This window comes from Ambystoma mexicanum, chromosome 6q (assembly GCF_040938575.1).
Source record: "Ambystoma mexicanum isolate Mex_15411 chromosome 6q, UKY_AmexF1_1, whole genome shotgun sequence".
In the NCBI taxonomy this organism is placed as follows: Eukaryota; Metazoa; Chordata; class Amphibia; order Caudata; family Ambystomatidae; genus Ambystoma; species Ambystoma mexicanum.
The window spans coordinates 1675115181-1675142016 of record NC_090937.1 but is presented as its reverse complement, the minus strand read 5'-3'; the positions used below and the strand labels follow the sequence as shown (position 1 = coordinate 1675142016).

At 47.7% G+C, this 26836-nt stretch overlaps 1 protein-coding gene across 2 annotated transcripts in view; it reads right to left on the bottom strand.

Annotated features, from left to right (window-relative positions):
• The window catches only part of LOC138517034 (zinc finger protein 268-like), a 139942-nt gene extending 133418 nt beyond the window's left edge, over window positions 1–6524 (bottom strand). Inside the window, exon 1 of one of the 2 annotated variants that reach the window (XM_069632548.1) lies at window positions 6445–6524. The gene's annotated coding sequence lies outside the window, so the exon portion shown is untranslated. The remainder of the gene's footprint in view (window positions 1–6444) is intronic. The other variant, XM_069632549.1, reaches the window with a different exon arrangement.
• Window positions 6525–26836: the final 20312 nt, after the last annotated feature.

Sequence of the window (26836 nt, the reverse complement as noted above, 5' to 3'; positions counted from 1 at the left end):
CCCTGGGCTGGCATTCCTCATTCCTTCCCTCTGTTGCCAGGGCGTGTACTCTAGCTGCCCCAACAGGGCCATGCTGCCACTGCTTCCTCCATGGGCTGCCATTCCTCATTCCTTTCCTCCGTTGCCAGGGAGTGTCCTCTAGCTGTCCCAGCAGGGCAGTGCCGCCATTGCTTCCTCCCTGTTCTGCCATTCCTACCCTCCACTGCCAGGGCTTGTTTTCTAGCTGCCTCAGCATGGCCATGCTGCCACTGCTTCCTCCCTGTGCTGCCATTCCTCATCCCTTCCATCCATAGGGCTTGTCCTCTAGCTGCCCCAGCAGGGCCATGCTGCCACTGCTTCCTCCATGTGCTGCCATTCCTCATTCCTACCCTCCATTGCCAGGATTTGTCCTCGAGCTGCCCCAGCAGGGCCATGATGCCACTGCTTCCTCCCTGTGCTGCAATTCGTCATTCCTTCCCTCCGTTGCCAGGGCTTGTCCTGAAGCTGCCCCAGCAGGGCCATGCTGCCACTGCTTCCTCCCTATGCTGCCATTCCCCATCCCTTCTCTCCATTGCCAGGGCGTGTCCTCTAGCTGCCCCTGCAGGGCCATGCTGCCACTGCTTCCTCCCTGTGCTGTCATTCCTCATCCCTTCCCTCCATTTCCATGGTTTGTCCTCTAGCTGCCCCAGCAGGGCCATGCTGCCACTACTTCCTCCCTGTGCTGCCATTCCCCATCTCTTCTCTCCATTGCCACGGCTTGTTTTCTAGATGCCCCAGCAGGGCCATGCTGCCACTGCTTCCTCCCTGTGCTGCGACTGCTTCCTCCCTGTGCTGCGACTGCTTCCTCCCTGTGCTGCCATTCCTCATTCCTTCCCTCCGTTGCCAGGGCGTGTACTCTAGCTGCCCCAGCAGGGCCATGCTGCCACTGCTTCCTCTCTGGGCTGCCATTCCTCATTCCTTTCCTCCGTTGCCAGGGAGTGTCCCCTAGCTGTCCCAGCAGGGCCATGCCGCCATTGCTTCCTCCCTGGTCTGCCATTCCTTCCCTCCACTGCCAGGGCTTGTTTTCTAGCTGCCCCAGCACGGCCTTGCTGCCACTGCTTCCTCCCTGTGCTGCCAATACTCATCCCTTCCCTCCATTGCCAGGGCTTGTCCTCTAGCTGCCACAGCAGGGCCATGCTGCCACTGCTTCCTCCATGTGCTGCCATTCCTCATCCCTACCCTCCATTGCCAGGATGTGTCCTCCAGCTGCCCCAGCAGGGCCATGCTGCCACTGCTTCCTCCCTGTGCTGCCATTCCTCATTCCTTCCCTCCGTTGCCAGGGCTTGTCCTGAAGCTGCCCCAGCAGGCCCATGCTGCCACTGCTTCCTCCCTATGCTGCCATTCCCCATCCCTTCTCTCCATTGCCAGGGTGTGTGCTCTAGCTGCCCCAGCAGGGCCATGCTGCCACTGCTTCCTCCCTGTGCTGCCATTCCTCATCCCTTCCCTCCATTGCCAGGGTTTGTCCTCTAGCTGCCCCAGCAGGGCCATGCTGCCCCTACTTCCTCCCTGTGCTGCCATTCCCCATCTCTTCTCTCCATTGCCAAGGCTTGTTTTCTAGCTGCCCCAGCAGGGCCATGCTGCCACTGCTTCCTCCCTGTGCTGCAACTGCTTCCTCCCTGTGCTGCGACTGCTTCCTCCATGTGCTGCCACTGTTTCCTCCCTGTGCTGCCATTCCTCATTCCTTCCCTCCATTGCCACGGCTTGTCCTCTAGCTGCCCCAGCAGGGCCATGCTGCCACTGCTTCCTCCCTGTGCTGCCATTGTTTCCTCCCTGTGCTGCCATTCCTCATCCCTTCCCTCCATTGCCAGGGCTTGTCCTCTAGCTGCCCAGCAGGGTCATGCTGCCACTGCTTCCTCCCTGGGCTGACATTCCTCATTCCTTCCCCCTGTTGCCAGGGCATGTCCTCTAGCTGCCCCAGCAGAGCCATGCTGCCACTGCTTCCTCCCTGGGCTGCCATTCCTCATCCCTTCCCTCCATTGCCAGGGCTTCTCCTCTAGCTGCCCCAGCAGGGCCATTCTGCCACTGCTTCCTCCCTGGGCTGCCATTCCTCATTCCTTCACTCCATTGCCAGGGTGTGTACTCTAGCTGCCCCAGCAGGGCCATGCTACCACTGCTTCCTCCCTGGGCTGCCATTCCTCATTCCTTTCCTCCATTGCCAGGGCTTGTCCTCTAGCTGCCCCAGCAGGGCCATGCTGCCACTGCTTCCTCCCTGTGCTGCCACTGCTTCCTCCCTGTGCTGCCACGGCTTCCTCCCTGTGCTGCCATTCCTCATTCCTTCCCTCCATAGCCAGGGCTTGTCCTCTAGCTGTCCCAGCAGGGCCATGCTGCCACTGCTTTCTCCCTGTGCTGCCACAGCCTCCTCCCTGTGCTGCCATTCCTCATCCCTTCCCTCCACTGCCAGGGCTTGTTTTCTAGCTGCCCCAGCAGGGCCATGCTGCCACTGCTTCCTCCCTGTGCTGCCACTGCCTCCTCCCTGTGCTGCCATTCCTCATCCCTTCCCTCCACTGCCAGGGCTTGTTTTCTAGCTGCTCCAGCACGGCCATGCTGCCACTGCTTCTTCCCTGTGTTGCCATTCCCCATCCCTTCCCTCCATTGCCAGAGCTTGTCCTCTAGCTGCCCCAGCAGGGCCATGCTGCCACTGCTTCCTCCCTGTGCTCCCACTGCTTCCTCCCTGTGCTGCCGCTGCTTTCTCCCTGTGCTGCCATTCCTTATCCCTACCCTCCATTGCCCGGGCTTGTTTTCTAGCTGCCCCAGCAGGGCCATGCTGCCACTGCTTCCTCCCTGTGCTGCCATTCCTCATCCCTTCTCTCCATTGCCAGGGCTTGTCCTCTAACTGCCCCAGCAGGGCCATGAGTCACTGCTTCCTCCATGTGCTGCCATTGCTCATTCCTTCTCTCCATTGCCAGGGCTTGTCCTCTAGCTGCCCCAGCAGGGCCATGATGCCACTGCTTCCTCCCTGTGCTGCCATTCCTCATCCCTTCCCTCCATTGGCAGAGCTTCTCCTCTAGCTGCCCCAGCAGGGCCATGCTGCCACTGCTTCCTCCCTGTGCTGCCACTACTTCCTCCCTGTCCTGCCACTGCTTCCTCCATTCTCTCCATTGCCAGAGCTTGTCCTCTAGCTGCCCCAGCAGGGCCATGCTGCCACTGCTTCCTCCCTGTGCTGCCATTCCTCATCCCTTCCCTCCATTGCCAGAGCTTGTCCTCTAGCTGCCTCAGCAGGGCCATGCTGCCACTGCTTCCTCCCTGTGCTGCCACTGCTTCCTCCCTGTGCTGCCACTGCTTCCTCCATTCTCTCCATTGCCAGAGCTTGTCCTCTAGCTGCCCCAGCAGGGCCATGATGCCACTGCTTCCTCCCTAGGCTGCCATTCCTCATCCCTTCCATCCATTGCCAGAGCTTGTCCTCTAGCTGCCCCAGCAGGGCCATGCTGCCACTTCTTCCTCCCTGTGCTGCCACTGCTTCCTCCCTGTGCTGCCACTGCTTCCTCCATTCTCTCCATTGCCAGTGCTTGTCCTCTAGCTGCCCCAGCAGGGCCATGATGCCACTGCTTCCTCCCTATGCTGCCATTCCTCATCCCTTCCATCCATTGCCAGAGCTTGTCCTCTAGCTGCCCCAGCAGGGCCATGCTGCCACTGCTTCCTCCCTGTGCTGCCACTGCTTCCTCCCTGTCCTGCCACTGCTTCCTCCATTCTCTCCATTGCCAGAGCTTGTCCTCTAGCTGCCCCAGCAGGGCCATGCTGCCACTGCTTCCTCCCTGTGCTGCCATTCCTCATCCCTTCCCTCCATTGCCAGAGCTTGTCCTCTAGTTGCCCCAGCAGGGCCATGCTGACACTGCTTCCTCCCTGTGCTGCCACTGCTTCCTCCCTGTGCTGCCACTGCTTCCTCCCTTCACTCCATTGCCAGGGCTTGTCCTCTAGCTGCCTCAGCAGGGCCATGCTGCCACTGCTTCCTCCCTGTGCTGCCACTGCTTCCTCCCTGTGCTGCCACTGCTTCCTCCCTGTGCTGGCACTGCTTCCTCCCTGTGCAGCCACTGCTCCCACCATTCTCTCCATTGCCAGAGCTTGTCCTCTAGCTGCCCCAGCAGGGCCATGCTGCCACTGCTTCCTCCCTGTGCTGCCACTGCTTCCTCCCTGTGCTGCCATTCCTCATCCCTTCCCTCCATTGCCAGAGCTTGTCCTCTAGCTGCCCCAGCAGGGCCATGCTGCCACTGCTTCCTCCCTGTGCTGCCACTGCTTCCTTCCTGTGCTGCCACTGCTTCCTCCCTGCGCTGCCATTGCTTCCTCCCTGTGCTGCCACTGCTTCCTCCCTTCACTCCATTGCCAGGGCTTGCCCTCTAGCTGCCTCAGCAGGGCCATGCTGCCACTGCTTCCTCCCTGTGCTGCCACTGCTTCTTCCCTGTGCTGCCACTGCTTCCTCCCTGTGCTGCCACTGCTTCCTCCATGTGCTGGCACTGTTTCCTCCCTGTGCAGACACTGCTTCCACCATTCTCTCCATTGCCAGAGCTTGTCCTCTAGCTGCCCCAGCAGGGCCATGCTGCCACTGCTTCCTCCCTGTGCTGCCACTGCTTCCTCCCTGTGCTGCCATTCCTCATCCCTTCCCTCCATTGCCAGAGCTTGTCCTCTAGCTGCCCCAGCAGGGCCATGCTGCCACTGCTTCCTACCTGTGCTGCCACTGCTTCCTCCCTGTGCTGCCACTGCCTACTCCCTTCGCTCCATTGCCAGGGCTTGTCCTCTAGCTGCCTCAGCAGGGCCATGCTGCCACTGCTTCCTCCCTGTGCTGCCACTGCTTCCTCCCTGTGCTGCCACTGCTTCCTCCATGTGCTGGCACTGCTTCCTCCCTGTGCAGCCACTGCTTCCACCATTCTCTCCATTGCCAGAGCTTGTCCTCTAGCTGCCCCAGCAGGTCCATGCTGCCACTGCTTCCTCCCTGTGCTGCCACTGCTTCCTCCCTGTGCTGCCATTGCTCATCCCTTCTCTCCATTGCCAGGGCTTGTCCTCTAACTGCCTCAGCAGGGCCATGCTTCCACTGCTTCCTCCCTGCGCTGCCATTGCTTACTCCCTGTGCTGCCACTGCTTCCTCCCTTCGCTCCATTGCCAGGGCTTGCCCTCTAGCTGCCTCAGCAGGGCCATGCTGCCACTGCTTCCTCCCTGTGCTGCCACTGCTTCTTCCCTGTGCTGCCACTGCTTCCTCCCTGTGCTGCCACTGCTTCCTCCATGTGCTGGCACTGCTTCCTCCCTGTGCAGCAACTATTTCCACCATTCTCTCCATTGCCAGAGCTTGTCCTCTAGCTGCCCCAGCAGGGCCATGCTGCCACTGCTTCCTCCCTGTGCTGCCACTGCTTCCTCCATGTGCTGGCACTGCTTCCTCCCTGTGCAGCCACTGCTTCCACCATTCTCTCCATTGCCAGAGCTTGTCCTCTAGCTGCCCCAGCAGGGCCATGCTGCCACTGCTTCCTCCCTGTGCTGCCACTGCTTCCTCCCTGTGCTGCCACTGCTTCCTCCATGTGCTGCCACTGCTTCCTCCATGTGCTGCCACTGCTTCCTCCCTGGGCTGCCATTCCTCATTCCTTCTCTCCATTGCCAGGGCTTGCCCGCTAGCTGCCCCAGCAGGGCCATGCTGCCACTGCTTCCTCCCTGTGCTGCCACTGCTTCCTCCATGTGCTGGCACTGCTTCCTCCCTGTGCAGCCACTGCTTCCACCATTCTCTCCATTGCCAGAGCTTGTCCTCTAGCTGCCCCAGCAGGTCCATGCTGCCACTGCTTCCTCCCTGTGCTGCCACTGCTTCCTCCCTGTGCTGCCACTGCTTCCTCCATGTGCTGCCACTGCTTCCTCCCTGGGCTGCCATTCCTCATTCCTTCTCTCCATTGCCAGGGCTTGCCCGCTAGCTGCCCCAGCAGGGCCATGCTGCTCCCTCCACCCCGCCATGTGATCCTCTGGGGACACACACCCCGCCCTGGGGCCCCCCATACTTGCTACTCGCCGCCATTTCATGGTTCACGGAAGGGGCCATTGTTATGGTTCAAAGGCATTAATGGAAGAACTGCTCCCCCCCTCCCCCCTTCCCCCCTTCCAAGATCATATTGCAGTAAAACATGTTAATTGTTCTGCAGGTCGCATGATCCTCCCGTCACATATGAACCTTCACTGCCGGGCGCTTTTTCATGCTTTAGCTGAACTTCCAAAGCTCGTGGGGGGGCAGCGGGGGTGCATTAACCCTTTCCCCGCCATCACACCAGAGAACGCAGCGTGCACATTGGCTCCCCCCTCCGCCCCCCTCCATGTTATTATCTGCACGCGCATGGCGGGGGGAGGGGGGGATTCGCGGTCAGCCGCGGCCTCTAGGCGCCTAGAAGTCTCGGCTCTTTGCGCTGGGCTCGCGGGACCTCGGACTCCGCCCTCTGCAGCTGCTAGCATTGCACCCCCACTTACCAGCGCGTGCGGTCCCTCGCCCCCTGCAGCGGTGGCTCGGCTCCTCGCGGCGCTAGAACCGGAAACGGGCATGTCGCCCAAACTTCAGGGGTTGCTAGCCCAAGCGGCCTGCGAAGCCGCCCAAAAGTAGCCCAAGCGCCCACTTCCGCCCGGGCCTGCACCCCTTCTCTTCTACCCAGGATTCCCATGCAGGGGGGTTGCCCCATTTATGCTGACTACTAGTACTTATAAACTATCACATACACTTGGGGTTCATGAGATAATCTTACACTTTTACCATATAAAGGTCGGTTTAGAAGAACTAACCTTCAGGCCCCATTTCCCTCCCATTCCTGCCTGCTGCACAGCTGATGCAAAGCAAGCATTGGCAAAGCCAGCAGTTATGGCGCGTGCAAGCCTCCCTTCTGTTGTGACTAGCTCGTGGGCACACAGGCCAGGCAGACACTGGCATAGCTCTCAACCATTTGTGTTGCAAAGGCGGGTGAAATCACCCGATTTTGTTTTTGGCGGGTGAGAGGCCCATTGAAATGAATGGGAGTGCTGGAGGCTTGGCGGGTGAGTCAGCCTTTTACAAGGCGGGTGACACCCGCCAAAAGCGTGTGAGTTGAGAGCTATGCAGTTGCTGGCGGCACCCCACACATAACCATATTGCCCTGGGCACATAGACTTGGACAGTTGCAGGGATCACCCTGATTGCACGGCACGGCATCAGTCGCTGGGGCCTCCCGGGCTAGCAATTGGGCTGTGGTCCCACAGCAGGACAATGCCCCGGGCCCTCCCAGGCTACACATGGGGGTACCTAGATCAGGAGGACAGCAGGGCCGCGGTAGCACATAAGGACAATGTCCCGGGCGCTCCCAGGCTACACATGGAGATACCCAGATCAGGAGCGTAGCAGGGCCGCGGTCACACCGCGTCAGCCTGCCGGCCCAAGAAATGAGACATGAGGCAGAAGTGCCATTCATGGAGTCTGCCGCCATTCTGGGGCACATGCCGGCTGAGGCTCCTTTAATTTACAGCCCGTCATGGCAAAGTCATGACACACATTCTTAAGAGGACAATGCATACTTGCCAACCCTACCGATTTAGGCGGTAGGATACCGCTTTTTTAAGCAGTCCTACCGCCCACCAATTTATTGGCAACAAATACCAATTTAAAAAATATATATATATTTTTTTTTGTGGCCACTCCATCTCGGGGGAGTCTTTCAAGGGCTCCCCCGAGCTGGCGGTGCGGGAGAAGGCATGGCATCCAGGCTTTTGATATAAAAGGCGCCCACGGCGGCAGGCTAAATGCACCCCTCCGCCGCGGGTACCTTTGACAAAAGGGTCCATTAGCCCCCCACCACGCCAGCTCGGGGGAGTCTTTCAAGGGCTCCCCCAAGCTGGTGTGGTGGCAGAAGGCGTGGCAGGCGCCTCATTGTCATTGATTGCACCCACGGCTTCGGCCTCATTCAATGACAATGGGCTTCTGACGCACCCTATTCCTATCATTACCTCCTCGCCTCAATATTTTTGAAACTTTAAGATTCCTACAGATTTTTGGTCACAGAATGTTGGCATGTATGGCAATGTCACACTCCTCCTTTTTCATAACAAACAAATCAAAGGCATGAAATAAATCATCAGCCAGGAACAGCAGCACTTGGTCCACTTTGGAACCGTGGGGGTAATACAATAACCACATACACTGGGACTCAATCAGTTACACACATTAAAACATACCACGACCAGACAGTCGGAGCTGGGCACCACTGATGGCATGTTGGCAATTCACCACATTATGACAGAGACTTCATTCAGCGGGGGAGGAGAGAACACCATTGTCAGTCAGTGGGGCCATATTCATCGGGCGACAATCTGCGGGATCGCAGCTTCGCACACACTTAATTACTGGAACCACTTCAAGCACATCAATGACATGTGTGCTCACAGCCTCAAAAATACACATCTACTGAGTACTCTCTGAACATTTCTGGGGCTGCAGGAAACTAGTTTGTTTGTTTTGTTTGTTTGTTTTTATTTGGTAATGCGCTCCGAGCCCGTGGGCATCTGGGCGCAGCAGTACAAGAGGGCTCGAAACTTAGTTACAAAGCCTGACACAGGCTGTTACAGAAAAACAGTGGTTGGTTGCAGTAGGTGATACAATGCATATAGAATATCAAGTTTAAACGCAAAGAGAGCAGCATTATAACAGGTTGTACCGTTACCACTAGGGTGAGGGACGTTGCATGTCGTTGTTGTGCAGCCATTTGAGAGCGTAGGATCTGAATCTTGTGTAGGGTAAAGGGCATCTAAGGTCGGGTGGGAGTGTGTTCCATGATTGTGCAGCTCTAACTGGGAAACTTGCACCGCCCGCTGTGGTAAGTTTGAATCTGGGGACTTCCAGTAGGAAGGTATTGGCAGATCTCGTCAGTCGGTTAGAGGGTCTCCAGTTGATTCTTTCCGCTAGGTAGGGGGGTGCTTGATTGTTGAGGCATTTAGAAGTGAGGGAGATAGTTTTAAGAAGGATTCTGTCCTTTATCTTTAGCCAATGGGCTTCAATCCGATGTTTGGAGATATGTTCTCTGCGTGGGATGTTCAGAGCTGCTCTAAGAGCGTTATTTTGCAATCTCTGGAGTTTGTCAGTGACCGACTTGTTGGCACCTGAGTATAAGGCGTTGCAATAGTCGAGTCTAGACATGACAAGGGCATTGGCTAAGGTGAGGCAGCTAGCACTGGACAGGAAGGGTCACAAGTCACAAGTACACACTTGTATCAGTCCAGGATATTTAAGAGCACAGTTCAAGAGTCGGCAAAGCTGCACCTGGGGACACTGGGGGCTACATTGACTGTAGTCCTTCAAAGGTGGGGTACGCAGCAAGACACTGGTGGAAGAGTGTGTGGGCTGTGTCACGTTCAGGTTCCCCCAGTGAAAAGTCTGCTGCAAGCATTTGTGCGTATCCCATGATATATCTGCTGCTAGCATGTGTGCACATCCCATGATATTTCTGCTGCAAGAGTGTGTGCACATTCCGTGATATCTCGGCTGCAAGCATGTGTGCACACCCCGTGATAAGTCTGCTGCAAGCATGCATGCACATCCCGTGATAAGTCTGTTGCAATCATGTGTGCACATCCCATGATATTTCTGCTGCAAGAGAGTGTGCACATTCCGTGATATCTCGGCTGCAAGCATGTGTGCACACCCCGTGATATTTCTGCTGCAAGCATGTGTGCACATCCCATGATATTTCTGCTGTAAGAATGTGTGCGCATCCCATAATATTCCAGCTGCTAGCATGTGTGCACATCCCATGATATTTCTGCTGCAAGAGTGTGTGCACATTCCGTGATATCTCGGCTGCAAGCATGTGTGCACACCCCGTGATAAGTCTGCTGCAAGCATGTGTGCACATCCCGTGATATCTCTGCTGCAAGCATGCGTGCACATCCCGTGATAAGTCTGTTGCAATCATGTGTGCACATCCCATGATATTTCTGCTGTAAGAATGTGTGCGCATCCCATAATATTCCAGCTGCTAGCATGTGTGCACATCCCATGATATTTCTGCTGCAAGTGTGTGTGCACATTCCGTGATATCTCGGCTGCAAGCATGTGTGCACACCCCGTGATAAGTCTGCTGCAAGCATGCATGCACATCCCGTGATATCTCTGCTGCAAGCATGTGTGCACATCCTGAGATATACCAGCTGCTAGCATGTCTACACATCCCGTGATAAGTCTGCTGCAAGCATGTGTGCACATCCCGTGATATCTCTGCTGCAAGCATGCGTGCACATCCCGTGATAAGTCTGTTGCAATCATGTGTGCACATCCCATGATATTTCTGCTGTAAGAATGTGTGCGCATCCCATAATATTCCAGCTGCTAGCATGTGTGCACATCCCATGATATTTCTGCTGCAAGAGAGTGTGCACATTCCGTGATATCTCGGCTGCAAGCATGTGTGCACACCCCGTGATATTTCTGCTGCAAGCATGTGTGCACATCCCATGATATTTCTGCTGTAAGAATGTGTGCGCATCCCATAATATTCCAGCTGCTAGCATGTGTGCACATCCCATGATATTTCTGCTGCAAGAGTGTGTGCACATTCCGTGATATCTCGGCTGCAAGCATGTGTGCACACCCCGTGATAAGTCTGCTGCAAGCATGTGTGCACATCCCGTGATATCTCTGCTGCAAGCATGCGTGCACATCCCGTGATAAGTCTGTTGCAATCATGTGTGCACATCCCATGATATTTCTGCTGTAAGAATGTGTGCGCATCCCATAATATTCCAGCTGCTAGCATGTGTGCACATCCCATGATATTTCTGCTGCAAGTGTGTGTGCACATTCCGTGATATCTCGGCTGCAAGCATGTGTGCACACCCCGTGATAAGTCTGCTGCAAGCATGTGTGCACATCCCGTGATATTCCAGCTGTTAGCATGTGTCCCGTCCCATGATAAGTCTGATGCTAGCATGTGTGCACATCCCATGATAGTGCACATCCCGTAATATTTCTGCTACAAGCATGCGTGCACATCCCGTGATAAGTCTGCTGCAAGCATGTGTGCACATCCCATGATAGTGCACATCCCGTAATATTTCTGCTGCAAGCATGCGTACACATCCCGTGATAAGTCTGCTGCAAGCATGTGTGCACATTCTGTGATATCTCTGCTGCTAGCATGCGTGCACATCCCTCGATGTTTCTACTGCAAGCATGCGTACACATCCCGTGATAAGTCTGCTGCAAGCATGTGTGCACATTCTGTGATATCTCTGCTGCTAGCATGCGTGCACATCCCTCGATGTTTCTACTGCAAGCATGCGTGCACATCCCGTGATATGTCTTCTGCAAGCATGTTTGCACATCCTGTGATATTTCTGCTGAAAGCATGTGTGCACATCCTGTGATGTCTGCTGCAATCATGTGTGCACATCCCGTGATAAGTCTGCTGCAGGCATGCATGCACATCCATTGATAAGTCAGCTGCAAGCATGTGTGCACATCCCGTGATATCTCTGCTGCAAGCATGTGTGCACATCCTGTGATATCTCTGCTGCAAGCATGTGTGCACATTCCGTGATATCTCTGCTGCAAGAATGTGTGCACATCCTGCAATATTCCAGCAGCTTGCATGTGTGCGCATCCTGTGATAAGTCTGCTGCAAGCATGTGTGCACATTCCGTGATATCTCTGCTGCAAGAATGTGTGCACATCCTGCGATATTCCAGCAGCTAGCATGTGTGCACATCATGTGATAAGTCTGCTTCAAGCATGCATGCACATCCTGTGATATCTTTGCTGCAAGCATGAATGCACATCCTGTGATATCTCTGCTGCAACCATGCGTTCACATCCTGTGATAAGTCTGCTGCAAGCATGCATGCACATCCCGTGATATCTCTGCTGTAAGCATGTGTGCACATCCCGTGATATTCCAGCTGCTAGCATATGTGCACATCTTGTGATAAGTCTGGTGCAAGCATGCGTCCACATCCTGTGATATTTCTTTTGCAAGCATGTATGCACATCCCGTGATAAGTCTGCTGCAAACATGCGTACACATCCTGTGATATCTTTGCTGCAAGCATGCATGGACATCGCGTGATATCTCTGCTGCAAGCATGTGTGCACATCCCGTGATATTCCAGCTGCTAGCATATGTGCACATCCTGTGATAAGTCTGCTGCAAGCATGCGTGCACATCCTGTGATATTTCTGTTGCATGCATGTGTGCACATCCCGTGATAAGTCTGCTGCAAGCATGCATGCACATCCTGTGATATCTTTGCTGCAAGCATGCGTGCACCTCCTGTGACAAGTCTGCTGCAAGCATGCGTGCAAATTCTGTGATATCTCTTCTGCAAGCAAGCGTACACATCCCGTGATATGTCTTTTGCAAGCATGTTTGTACATCCTGTGATATTTCTGCTGAAAGCATGTGTGCACATCCTGTGATGTCTGCTGCAATCATGTGTGCACATCCCGTGATAAGTCTGCTGCAGACATGCATGCACATCCTTTGATAAGTCGGCTGCAAGCATGTGTGCACATCCCGTGATATCTCTGCTGCAAGCATGCGTGGACATCCCTTGATAAGTCGGCTGCAAGCATGTGTGCACATCCTGTGATATCTCTGCTGCAAGCATGTGTGCACATTCCGTGATATCTCTGCTGCAAGAATGTGTGCACATCCTGCGATATTCCAGCAGCTAGCACGTGTGCACATCATGTGATAAGTCTGCTGCAAGCATGTGTGCACATCCTGTGATATTTCGGCTGAAAGCATGTGTCCACATCCCGTGATAAGTCTGCTTCAAGCATGCATGCACATCCTGTGATATCTTTGCTGCAAGCATGAATGCACATCCTGTGATATCTCTGCTGCAACCATGCGTTCACATCCTGTGATAAGTCTGCTGCAAGCATGCATGCACATCCCGTGATATCTCTGCTGTAAGCATGTGTGCACATCCCGTGATATTCCAGCTGCTAGCATGTGTGCACATTCCGTGATATCTCTGCTGTAAGCATGTGTGCACATCCCGTGATATTCCAGCTGCTAGCATGTGTGCACATCTTGTGATAAGTCTGGTGCAAGCATGCGTCCACATCCTGTGATATTTCTTTTGCAAGCATGTATGCACATCCCGTGATAAGTCTGCTGCAAACATGCGTACACATCCTGTGATATCTTTGCTGCAAGCATGCATGCACATCGCGTGATATCTCTGCTGCAAGCATGCGTGCACATCCCGCAATATTTATGCTGCAAGATTGTGTACACATCCCGTGATAAGTCTGCTGCAAGCGTGCATGCACATACCGTGACAAGTCTGCTGCAAGCATGAATGCACAAACCGTGATATCTCTGCTGCAAGCATATGTGCACATCCCGTGATATTCCAGCTGCAAGCATGCGTGCACATCCTGTGCTGCAAGTATGCATGCACCTCCCGTGACAAGTCTGCTGCAAGCATGCATGCACATCCTGTGATAAGTCTGCTGCAATCATGTGTGCACATCCCTTGATAAGTCTGCTGCAAAAAATACAGACTGTGAGATTCTGATTTTTCTTTTAAACACTGGTAAAACACCACCAGAATCCCCCAAAACACAAACACTGAGACCAGGAAACCGTAATTAAACATTTATTGTTTGTCCTTAACACATACTCTGTCTGTTTGTGTGTTGATTATAGCACATGAGTGACAGCTACTTACCTACTCGAACCAACTGTGTGGGTGGTCTTTATGTGGTTTCACAAGAGTAAAGGAAACATAAAGGAAACATTTGGAATCCAAGTTTCCTACATGGATATGGAACTGTTCCTCAAATACTGAGGCGGCTCCTCGTGTTTTAACCCTTTGCGAAAGGGGTAGTGCTGGCATATAACACTGAGAAAGGACAAATGGTCTCATCGGCCTGCGCCAGCATGAAGGGGTTAGTGCTGGCATATAACACCGAGAAAGGACAAATGGTTTTTTCGGCCTCCGCCAGCATGTAGGGGGAAGTGCTGGCATATAACACTGAGAAAGGACACAGGGTTTCTTCGGCCTCCGCCAGCATGAAGGGGGTAGTGCTGGCATATAACACTGAGAAAGGACACATGGTCTCATCGGCCTGCGCCAGCATGAAGGGGGTAGTGCTGGCATATAACACTGAGAAAGGACAAATGGTTTCTTCGGCCTCCGCCAGCGTGAAGGGGGAAGTGCTGGCATATAACAATGAGAAAGACAAATGGCTTCTTCGGCCTCCGCCAGCGTGAAGGGGGTAGTGTTGGCATATAACAATGAGAAAGGACAAATGGCTTCTTCGGCCTCCGCCAGCGTGAAGGGGGTAGTGCTGGCATATAACACTGAGAAAGGACACAGGGTTTCTTCGGCCTCCGCCAGCGTGAAGGGGGAAGTGCTGGCATATAACAATGAGAAAGGACAAATGGTTTCTTCGGCCTCCGCCAGCATGAACACTTTTATGCCATGTTTGTGACCTGCCCCCTCTTAAAGAAGGTCATGATTTTGCGCTACAAGTGTTTGTAAATTCTATTGTTTTGTACACTTTTTTAAAGTTTGCGCTGTAAAATAGGGGTAGCTTCCAGAACCGCCCAGAGTGCGTCTGTTTTTGCGTCCTTGCTCGGGCCATCCCTCAGAAACCTACTAGCCGGCAACTGGTCCTGCAAGAAAGAAACATTGAGAAAGACTTGAGAAGCACTCCACCCAACCAGCATTTTAAATGGTCACTCTTCCCCTTTACAGGATGGGCTCCCCAGGATCGTCCAAACGTACACTGGCGAGGGTGGAAGGGAGGCAATCAGAAGGAGAGTAAATGCAGCCGGTGCCCCAGGCACTGACCCCCAGGCCTCCAGTAATCACATATTATATTCAGCCCAAAGGCAATAACAAGGCAAAACACATCATTCATAACCCACATTTATCTGAAGACCATTTCCTACTTGGAAGCCACATTCACACTGTTACATTGTTTCCACCTAAACTGTTTGTTGAGAGACTTGATTGTTGAGTGACAATATTCTCACATTGAGGCCCTGCCTCACACCTTTCCCATGAGTGATAGGATGAACAGTGAGAGATGAAAACTCATAGGGGTGTTGCTCTTAAGAGACGACATATATCTCGTCCTCTGTCTCACTACAATACAACCTTAAAAGAACAATGATCGGTGGGCAAAGGAAAATTCAGTGTGATCCATGCATTACAGACAGGAGAGATGTGAGGAAAGATGAATGCTTCCTATAGACAGGAGAGATGCGAGGAAAGGTGAATGCTTCCTATAGACAGGAGAGATGCGTGGAAAGGTGAATGCTTCCTATAGACAGGAGAGATGCGAGGAAAGGTGAATGCTTGCTATAGACAGGAGACATGTGAGGAAAGATGAATGCTTGCTATAGACAGGAGAGATGTGAGGAAAGATGAATGCTTGATATAAACAAGAGAGATGTAAGGAAAAATGAATGCTTGCTATAGACAGGAGAGATGTGAGGAAAGATGAATGCTTGCTATAGACAGGAGAGATGCAAGGAAAGGTAAATGCTTGCTATAGACAGGAGACATGTGAGGAAAGATGAATGCTTGCTATAGAAAGGAGAGATGTGAGGAAAGATGAATGGTTGATATAAACAAGAGAGATGTGAGGAAAGATGAATGCTTGCTATAAACAGGACAGATGTGAGGAAAGATGAATGCTTGCTATAGACAGGAGAGATGTGAGGAAAGATGAATGCTTGCTATAGACAGGAGAGATGCAAGGAAAGGTGAATGCTTGCTATAGACAGGAGACATGTGAGGAAAGATGAATGCTTGCTATAGAAAGGAGAGATGTGAGGAAAGATGAATGGTTGATATAAACAAGAGAGATGTGAGGAAAGATGAATGCTTGCTATAAACAGGACAGATGTGAGGAAAGATGAATGCTTGCTATAGACAGGAGAGATGTGAGGAAAGATGAATGCTTGCTATAGACAGGAGAGATGTGAGGAAAGATGAATGTTTGCTATAGACAGGTGAGATGTGAGGAAAGATGAATGCTTGCTATAAACAGGACAGATGTGAGGAAAGATGAATGCTTGCTATAGACAGGAGAGATGTGAGGAAAGATGAATGCTTGCTATAGACAGGAGAGATGTGAGGAAAGATGAATGCTTGATATAAACAAGAGAGATGTAAGGAAAAATGAATGCTTGCTATAGACAGGAGAGATGTGAGGAAAGATGAATGCTTGCTATAGACAGGAGAGATGCAAGGAAAGGTGAATGCTTGCTATAGGCAGGAGACATGTGAGGAAAGATGAATGCTTGCTATAGAAAGGAGAGATGTGAGGAAAGATGAATGGTTGATATAAACAAGAGAGATGTGAGGAAAGATGAATGCTTGCTATAAACAGGACAGATGTGAGGAAAGATGAATGCTTGCTATAGACAGGAGAGATGTGAGGAAAGATGAATGCTTGCTATAGACAGGAGAGATGTGAGGAAAGACGAATGCTTGCTATAGACGAGAGATGTGAGGAAAGATGAATGCTTGCTATAGACAGGAGAGATGTGAGGAAATATGAATGCTTTATATAAACAAGAGAGATGTAAGGAAAAATGAATGCTTGCTATAGACAGGAGAGATGTGAGGAAAGATGAATGCTTGCTATAGACAGGAGAGATGCAAGGAAAGGTGAATGCTTGCTATAGACAGGAGACATGTGAGGAAAGATGAATGCTTGCTATAGAAAGGAGAGATGTGAGGAAAGATGAATGGTTGATATAAACAAGAGAGATGTGAGGAAAGATGAATGCTTGCTATAAACAGGACAGATGTGAGGAAAGATGAATGCTTGCTATAGACAGGAGAGATGTGAGGAAAAATGAATGCTTGCTATAGACAGGAGAGATGTGAGGAAATATGAATGCTTGATATAAACAAGAGAGATGTAAGGAAAAATGAATGCTTGCTATAGACAGGAGAGATGTGAGGAAAGATGAATGCTTGCTATAGACAGGAGAGATGCAAGGAAAGGTGAATGCTTGCTATAGACAGGAGACATGTGAGGAAAGATGAATGCTTGCTATAGAAAGGAGAGATGTGAGGAAAGATGAATGGTTGATATAAACAAGAGAGATGTGGGGAAAGATGAATGCTTGCTATAAACAGGAAAGATGTGAGGAAAGATGAATGCTTGCTATAGACAGGAGAGATGTGAGGAAAGATTAATGCTTGATATAAACAAGAGAGATGTAAGGAAAAATGAATGCTTGCTATAGACAGGAGAGATGTGAGGAAAGATGAATGCTTGCTATAAACAGGAGAGATGTGAGGAAAGATGAATGCTTGATATAAACAAGAGAGATGTAAGGAAAAATGAATGCTTGCTATAGACAGGAGAGATGTGAGGAAATATGAATGCTTGCTATAGACAGGAGAGATGCAAGGAAAGGTGAATGCTTGCTATAGACAGGAGACATGTGAGGAAAGATGAATGCTTGCTATAGAAAGGAGAGATGTGAGGAAAGATGAATGGTTGATATAAACAAGAGAGATGTGAGGAAAGATGAATGCTTGCTATAAACAGGACAGATGTGAGGAAAGATGAATGCTTGCTATAGACAGGAGAGATGTGAGGAAATATGAATGCTTGCTATAAACAGGAGAGATGTGAGGAAAGATGAATGCTTGCTATAGACAGGAGAGATGTGAGGAAATATGAATGCTTGATATAAACAAGAGAGGTGTGAGGAAAGGTGAATGCTTGCTATAGACAGGAGAGATGTGAGGAAAGATGAATGCTTGCTATAGAAAGGAGAAATGTAATAAAAGATGAATGCTTGCTATAAACAGGAGAGATGTGAGGAAAGATGAATGTGTGATATAGACAAGAGAGATGTGAGGGAACGGTGAATGCTTGCTATAAACAGGAGAGATGTGAGGAAAGATGAATGCTTGATATAGACAAGAGAGATGTGAGGGAAAGATGAATGCTTGCTATATACAGGAGAGATGTGAGGAAAGATGAATGCTTGCTATAGACAGGAGAGATGTGAGGAAAGATGAATGCTTGCTATAGACAGGAGAGATGTGAGGAAATATGAATGCTTGCTATAAACAGGAGAGATGTGAGGAAAGATGAATGCTTGCTATAGACAAGGGAGATGTGAGGAAATATGAATACTTGCTATAGAAAGGAGAGATGTGAGGAAACATTAATGATTGCCATAGACAGGAGAGATGTGAGGAAAGATGAATGCTTGCTATAGACAGGAGAGACGTGAGGAAATATGAATGCTTGATATAAACAAGAGAGGTGTGAGGAAAGGTGAATGCTTGCTATAGACAGGAGAGATGTGAGGAAAGATGAATGCTTGCTATAGAAAGGAGAAATGTAATAAAAGATGAATGCTTGCTATAAACAGGAGAGATGTGAGGAAAGATGAATGTGTGATATAGACAAGAGAGATGTGAGGGAACGGTGAATGCTTGCTATAAACAGGAGAGATGTGAGGAAAGATGAATGCTTGATATAGACAAGAGAGATGTGAGGGAAAGATGAATGCTTGCTATATACAGGAGAGATGTGAGGAAAGATGAATGCTTGCTATAGACAGGAGAGATGTGAGGAAATATGAATGCCTGCTATAAACAGGAGAGATGTGAGGAAAGATGAATGCTTGATATAAGCAAGAGACATGTGAAGAAAGATGAATGCTTGCTATAGACAGGAGAGATGTGAGGAAAGATGAATGCTTGCTATAGACAGGAGAGATGTGAGGAAAGATGAATGCTTGCTATAGACAGGAGAGATGTGAGAAAAGATGAATGCTTGCTATAGACAGGAGAAATGTGAGGAAAGATGAATGCTTGCTATAGACAAGAGAGATGTGAGGAACGATTAATGCTTGCTATGGACAGGAGAGATGTGAGGAAAGATGAATGCTTGCTATAGACAGGTGAGATGTGAGGAAAGATGAATGCTTGCTATAGACAGGAGAATTTTGAGGAAAGATTAATGCTTGCTATAGACAGGAGAGATGTGAGGAAAGATGAATGCTTGCTATAGACAGGAGAAATGTGAGGAAAGATGAATGCTTGCTATAGACAGGAGAGATGTGAGGAAAGACGAATGCTTGCTATAGACAGGAGAGATGTGAGGAAAGATGAATGCTTGATATAGACAGGAGAGAATTGAGGAAAGATAAATACTTGCTATAGACAGGATATATGTAAGGAAAGAGGAATACTTGCTATAAACAGGAGAGATGTGAGGGAAATATGAATGCTTGCTTTAGACAGGTGAGAAGTGAGGAAGTCTTAGTTACTTACCTGTAACTGTATTTCTCCAGCATTGGTATCTTTCATAGATTCAGATGCTTGACTATTCCCCGCTGTCAGACTGGGAATCCTCTGTGATTTAAATCATTATTAAAGAAATTAAATATATATATATTATTTCCATAGAAACACAATGTAGATTGTCCATAATGACCTATGAGCCATTCAATTGTGTAGTCCCTCCACCTCACTTTGGTCCTTTATGGCCCTAACCAATGCGGTGGCAGGGTTTAAACTCCACCCCTAGCAGCCAACCTCAGATTTTGAGCCGTAGAAGACTACCGGATTGATGACTGCTGGGCGTGGGAGCAGCCTCCCAGGGGAGGTGGGCGGGCACATGTGAATCTATGAAAGATACCAATGTTGGAGAAATACACTTACAGGTAAGTAACTAAGACTTCTCCAGCATTGCATCTTTCATAGATTCAGATGCTTGAATAGAATACCAAGCAGTTAAAACATGCAGAAAATGGAGGAAAGATTAATGCTTGCTATAGACAGGAGAGAAGTGAGGAATGATAAAAACTTGCTATAGGCAGTAGAGATGTAAGGACAAATGCATGCTTGCTATAGACAGAGATGTGATGGAAAGATGAATGCTTGCTATAGAAAGGAGAGATGTAATGAAAGATGAATGCTTGCTATAAACAGGAGAGATGTGAGGAAAGATGAATCTGTGATATAGACAAGAGATATGTGAGGGAAAGGTGAATGCTTGCTTTAAATAGGAGAGATGTGAGGAAAGATGAATGCTTGATATAGACAAGAAAGATGTGAGGGAAAGATGAATGCTTGCTATAAACAGGAGAGATGTGAGGAAAGGTGAATGCTTGCTATAGACAGGAGAGATGTGAGGAAAGATGAATGCTTGCTATAAACAGGAGAAATGTGAGGAAAGATGAATGCTTGCTATAGACGAGAGAGATGTGAGGAAATATGAATACTCGCTATAGAAAGGAGAGATGTGAGGAAACATGAATTATTGCTACAGACAGGAGAGATGTGAGGAAAGATGAATGCTTGTTATAGACAAGAGAGATGTGAGGAAAGATGAATGCTTGCTATAGACAGGAGAGATGTGAGGAAAGATGAATGGTTGATATAAACAAGAGAGATGTGAGGAAAGATGAATGCTTGCTATAGACAGGACAGATGTGAGGAAAGATGAATGCTTGCTATAAACAGGACAGATGTGAGGAAAGATGAATGCTTGCTATAGACAGGAGAGATGTGAGGAAAGATGAATGCTTGCTATAGACAGGAGAGATGTGAGGAAATATGAATGCTTGCTATAAACAGGAGAGATGTGAGGAAAGATGAATGCTTGCTATAGACAAGAGAGATGTGAGGAAATATGAATACTTGCTATAGAAAGGAGAGATGCGAGGAAACATTAATGATTGCCATAGACAGGAGAGATGTGAGGAAAGATGAATGCTTGCTATAGACAGGAGAGATGTGAGGAAATATGAATGCTTGATATAAACAAGAGAGGTGTGAGGAAAGGTGAATGCTTGCTATAGACAGGAGAGATGTGAGGAAAGATGAATGCTTGCTATAGAAAGGAGAAATGTAATAAAAGATGAATGCTTGCTATAGAAAGGAGAAATGTAATAAAAGATGAATGCTTGCTATAAACAGGAGAGATGTGAGGAAAGATGAATGTGTGATATAGACAAGAAAGATGTGAGGGAACGGTGAATGCTTGCTATAAACAGGAGAGATGTGAGGAAAGATGAATGCTTGATATAGACAAGAGAGATGTGAGGGAAAGATGAATGCTTGCTATAAACAGGAGAGATGTGAGGAAAGATGAATGCTTGCTATAGACAGGAGAGATGTGAGGAAATATGAATGCCTGCTATAAACAGGGGAGATGTGAGGAAAGATGAATGCTTGATATAAGCAAGAGACATGTGAGGAAAGATGAATGCTTGCTATAGACAGGAGAGATGTGAGGAAAGATGAATGCTTGCTATAGACAGGGGAGATGTGAGGAAAGATGAATGCTTGCTATAGACAGGAGAAATGTGAGGAAAGATGAATGCTTGCTATAGACAAGAGAGATGTGAGGAACGATTAATGCTTGCTATGGACAGGAGAGATGTGAGGAAAGATGAATGCTTGCTATAGACAGGTGAGATGTGAGGAAAGATGAATGCTTGCTATAAACAGGAGAAATGTGAGGAAAGATGAATGCTTGCTATAGACAGGAGACATGTGAGGAAAGATGAATGCTTGCCATAGACAGGAGAGATGTGAGGAAAGATGAATGGTTGATATAAACAAGAGAGATGTGAGGAAAGACGAATGTTTGCTATAGACAGGAGAGATGTGAGGAAAGATGAATGCTTGCTATAAACAGGACAGATGTGAGGAAAGATGAATGCTTGCTATAGACAGGAGAGATGTGAGGAAAGATGAATGCTTGCTATAGACAGGAGAGATGTGAGGAAATATGAATGCTTGATATAAACAAGAGAGGTGTGAGGAAAGGTGAATGCTTGCTATAGACAGGAGAGATGTGAGGAAAGATAAATGCTTGCTGTAGAAAGGAGAAATGTAATAAAAGATGAATGCTTGCTATAAACAGGAGAGATGTGAGGAAAGATGAATGTGTGATATAGACAAGAGAGATGTGAGGGAACGGTGAATGCTTGCTATAAACAGGAGAGATGTGAGGAAAGATGAATGCTTGATATAGACAAGAGAGATGTGAGGGAAAGATGAATGCTTGCTATATACAGGAGAGATGTGAGGAAAGATGAATGCTTGCTATAGACAGGAGAGATGTGAGGAAATATGAATGCCTGCTATAAACAGGAGAGATGTGAGGAAAGATGAATGCTTGATATAAGCAAGAGACATGTGAAGAAAGATGAATGCTTGCTATAGACAGGAGAGATGTGAGGAAAGATGAATGCTTGCTATAGACAGGAGAGATGTGAGGAAAGATGAATGCTTGCTATAGACAGGAGAGATGTGAGAAAAGATGAATGCTTGCTATAGACAGGAGAAATGTGAGGAAAGATGAATGCTTGCTATAGACAAGAGAGATGTGAGGAACGATTAATGCTTGCTATGGACAGGAGAGATGTGAGGAAAGATGAATGCTTGCTATAGACAGGTGAGATGTGAGGAAAGATGAATGCTTGCTATAGACAGGAGAAATTTGAGGAAAGATTAATGCTTGCTATAGACAGGAGAGATGTGAGGAAAGATGAATGCTTGCTATAGACAGGAGAAATGTGAGGAAAGATGAATGCTTGCTATAGACAGGAGAGATGTGAGGAAAGACGAATGCTTGCTATAGACAGGAGAGATGTTAGGAAAGATGAATGCTTGATATAGACAGGAGAGAATTGAGGAAAGATAAATACTTGCTATAGACAGGATATATGTAAGGAAAGAGGAATACTTGCTATAAACAGGAGAGATGTGAGGGAAATATGAATGCTTGCTTTAGACAGGTGAGAAGTGAGGAAGTCTTAGTTACTTACCTGTAACTGTATTTCTCCAGCATTGGTATCTTTCATAGATTCAGATGCTTGACTATTCCCCGCTGTCAGACTGGGAATCCTCTGTGATTTAAATCATTATTAAAGAAATTAAATATATATATATTATTTCCATAGAAACACAATGTAGATTGTCCATAATGACCTATGAGCCATTCAATTGTGTAGTCCCTCCACCTCACTTTGGTCCTTTATGGCCCTAACCAATGCGGTGGCAGGGTTTAAACTCCACCCCTAGCAGCCAACCTCAGATTTTGAGCCGTAGAAGACTACCGGATTGATGACTGCTGGGCGTGGGAGCAGCCTCCCAGGGGAGGTGGGCGGGCACATGTGAATCTATGAAAGATACCAATGTTGGAGAAATACACTTACAGGTAAGTAACTAAGACTTCTCCAGCATTGCATCTTTCATAGATTCAGATGCTTGAATAGAATACCAAGCAGTTAAAACATGCAGAAAATGGAGGAAAGATTAATGCTTGCTATAGACAGGAGAGAAGTGAGGAATGATAAAAACTTGCTATAGGCAGTAGAGATGTAAGGACAAATGCATGCTTGCTATAGACAGAGATGTGATGGAAAGATGAATGCTTGCTATAGAAAGGAGAGATGTAATGAAAGATGAATGCTTGCTATAAACAGGAGAGATGTGAGGAAAGATGAATCTGTGATATAGACAAGAGAGATGTGAGGGAAAGGTGAATGCTTGCTTTAAACAGGAGAGATGTGAGGAAAGATGAATGCTTGATATAGACAAGAAAGATGTGAGGGAAAGATGAATGCTTGCTATAAACAGGAGAGATGTGAGGAAAGGTGAATGCTTGCTATAGACAGGAGAGATGTGAGGAAAGATGAATGCTTGCTATAAACAGGAGAAATGTGAGGAAAGATGAATGCTTGCTATAGACGAGAGAGATGTGAGGAAATATGAATACTCGCTATAGAAAGGAGAGATGTGAGGAAACATGAATTATTGCTACAGACAGGAGAGATGTGAGGAAAGATGAATGCTTGTTATAGACAAGAGAGATGTGAGGAAAGATGAATGCTTGCTATAGACAGGAGAGATGTGAGGAAAGATGAATGGTTGATATAAACAAGAGAGATGTGAGGAAAGATGAATGCTTGCTATAGACAGGACAGATGTGAGGAAAGATGAATGCTTGCTATAAACAGGACAGATGTGAGGAAAGATGAATGCTTGCTATAGACAGGAGAGATGTGAGGAAAGATGAATGCTTGCTATAGACAGGAGAGATGTGAGGAAATATGAATGCTTGCTATAAACAGGAGAGATGTGAGGAAAGATGAATGCTTGCTATAGACAAGAGAGATGTGAGGAAATATGAATACTTGCTATAGAAAGGAGAGATGCGAGGAAACATTAATGATTGCCATAGACAGGAGAGATGTGAGGAAAGATGAATGCTTGCTATAGACAGGAGAGATGTGAGGAAATATGAATGCTTGATATAAACAAGAGAGGTGTGAGGAAAGGTGAATGCTTGCTATAGACAGGAGAGATGTGAGGAAAGATGAATGCTTGCTATAGAAAGGAGAAATGTAATAAAAGATGAATGCTTGCTATAGAAAGGAGAAATGTAATAAAAGATGAATGCTTGCTATAAACAGGAGAGATGTGAGGAAAGATGAATGTGTGATATAGACAAGAAAGATGTGAGGGAACGGTGAATGCTTGCTATAAACAGGAGAGATGTGAGGAAAGATGAATGCTTGCTATAGACAGGAGAGATGTGAGGAAATATGAATGCTTGATATAAACAAGAGAGGTGTGAGGAAAGGTGAATGCTTGCTATAGACAGGAGAGATGTGAGGAAAGATGAATGCTTGCTATAGAAAGGAGAAATGTAATAAAAGATGAATGCTTGCTATAGAAAGGAGAAATGTAATAAAAGATGAATGCTTGCTATAAACAGGAGAGATGTGAGGAAAGATGAATGTGTGATATAGACAAGAAAGATGTGAGGGAACGGTGAATGCTTGCTATAAACAGGAGAGATGTGAGGAAAGATGAATGCTTGATATAGACAAGAGAGATGTGAGGGAAAGATGAATGCTTGCTATAAACAGGAGAGATGTGAGGAAAGATGAATGCTTGCTATAGACAGGAGAGATGTGAGGAAATATGAATGCCTGCTATAAACAGGGGAGATGTGAGGAAAGATGAATGCTTGATATAAGCAAGAGACATGTGAGGAAAGATGAATGCTTGCTATAGACAGGAGAGATGTGAGGAAAGATGAATGCTTGCTATAGACAGGGGAGATGTGAGGAAAGATGAATGCTTGCTATAGACAGGAGAAATGTGAGGAAAGATGAATGCTTGCTATAGACAAGAGAGATGTGAGGAACGATTAATGCTTGCTATGGACAGGAGAGATGTGAGGAAAGATGAATGCTTGCTATAGACAGGTGAGATGTGAGGAAAGATGAATGCTTGCTATAAACAGGAGAAATGTGAGGAAAGATGAATGCTTGCTATAGACAGGAGACATGTGAGGAAAGATGAATGCTTGCCATAGACAGGAGAGATGTGAGGAAAGATGAATGGTTGATATAAACAAGAGAGATGTGAGGAAAGACGAATGTTTGCTATAGACAGGAGAGATGTGAGGAAAGATGAATGCTTGCTATAAACAGGACAGATGTGAGGAAAGATGAATGCTTGCTATAGACAGGAGAGATGTGAGGAAAGATGAATGCTTGCTATAGACAGGAGAGATGTGAGGAAATATGAATGCTTGATATAAACAAGAGAGGTGTGAGGAAAGGTGAATGCTTGCTATAGACAGGAGAGATGTGAGGAAAGATAAATGCTTGCTGTAGAAAGGAGAAATGTAATAAAAGATGAATGCTTGCTATAAACAGGAGAGATGTGAGGAAAGATGAATGTGTGATATAGACAAGAGAGATGTGAGGGAACGGTGAATGCTTGCTATAAACAGGAGAGATGTGAGGAAAGATGAATGCTTGATATAGACAAGAGAGATGTGAGGGAAAGATGAATGTTTTCTATAAACAGGAGAGATGTGAGGAAAGATGAATGCTTGCTATAGACAGGAGAGATGTGAGGAAATATGAATGCCTGCTATAAACAGGAGAGATGTGAGGAAAGATGAATGCTTGATATAAGCAAGAGACATGTGAGGAAAGATGAATGCTTGCTATATACAGGAGAGATGTGAGGAAAGATGAATGCTTGCTATAGACAGGAGAGATGTGAGGAAAGATGAATGCTTGCTATAGACAGGAGAGATGTGAGAAAAGATGAATGCTTGTTATAGACAGGAGAAATGTGAGGAAAGATGAATGCTTGCTATAGACAGGAGAGATGTGAGGAAAGATGAATGCTTGCTATAGACAGGAGAGATGTGAGGAAATATGAATGCTTGCTATAAACAGGAGAGATGTGAGGAAAGATGAATGCTTGCTATAGACAAGAGAGATGTGAGGAAATATGAATACTTGCTATAGAAAGGAGAGATGTGAGGAAACATTAATGATTGCCATAGACAGGAGAGATGTGAGGAAAGATGAATGCTTTCTATAAACAGGAGAGATGTGAGGAAAGATGAATGCTTGCTATAGACAGGAGAGATGTGAGGAAATATGAATGCCTGCTATAAACAGGAGAGATGTGAGGAAAGATGAATGCTTGATATAAGCAAGAGAGATGTGAGGAAATATGAATACTTGCTATAGAAAGGAGAGATGTGAGGAAACATTAATGATTGCCATAGACAGGAGAGATGTGAGGAAAGATGAATGCTTTCTATAAACAGGAGAGATGTGAGGAAAGATGAATGCTTGCTATAGACAGGAGAGATGTGAGGAAAGATGAATGCTTGCTATAGACAGGAGAGATGTGAGGAAATATGAATGCTTGCTATAAACAGGAGAGATGTGAGGAAAGATGAATGCTTGCTATAGACAAGAGAGATGTGAGGAAATATGAATACTTGCTATAGAAAGGAGAGATGTGAGGAAACATTAATGATTGCCATAGACAGGAGAGATGTGAGGAA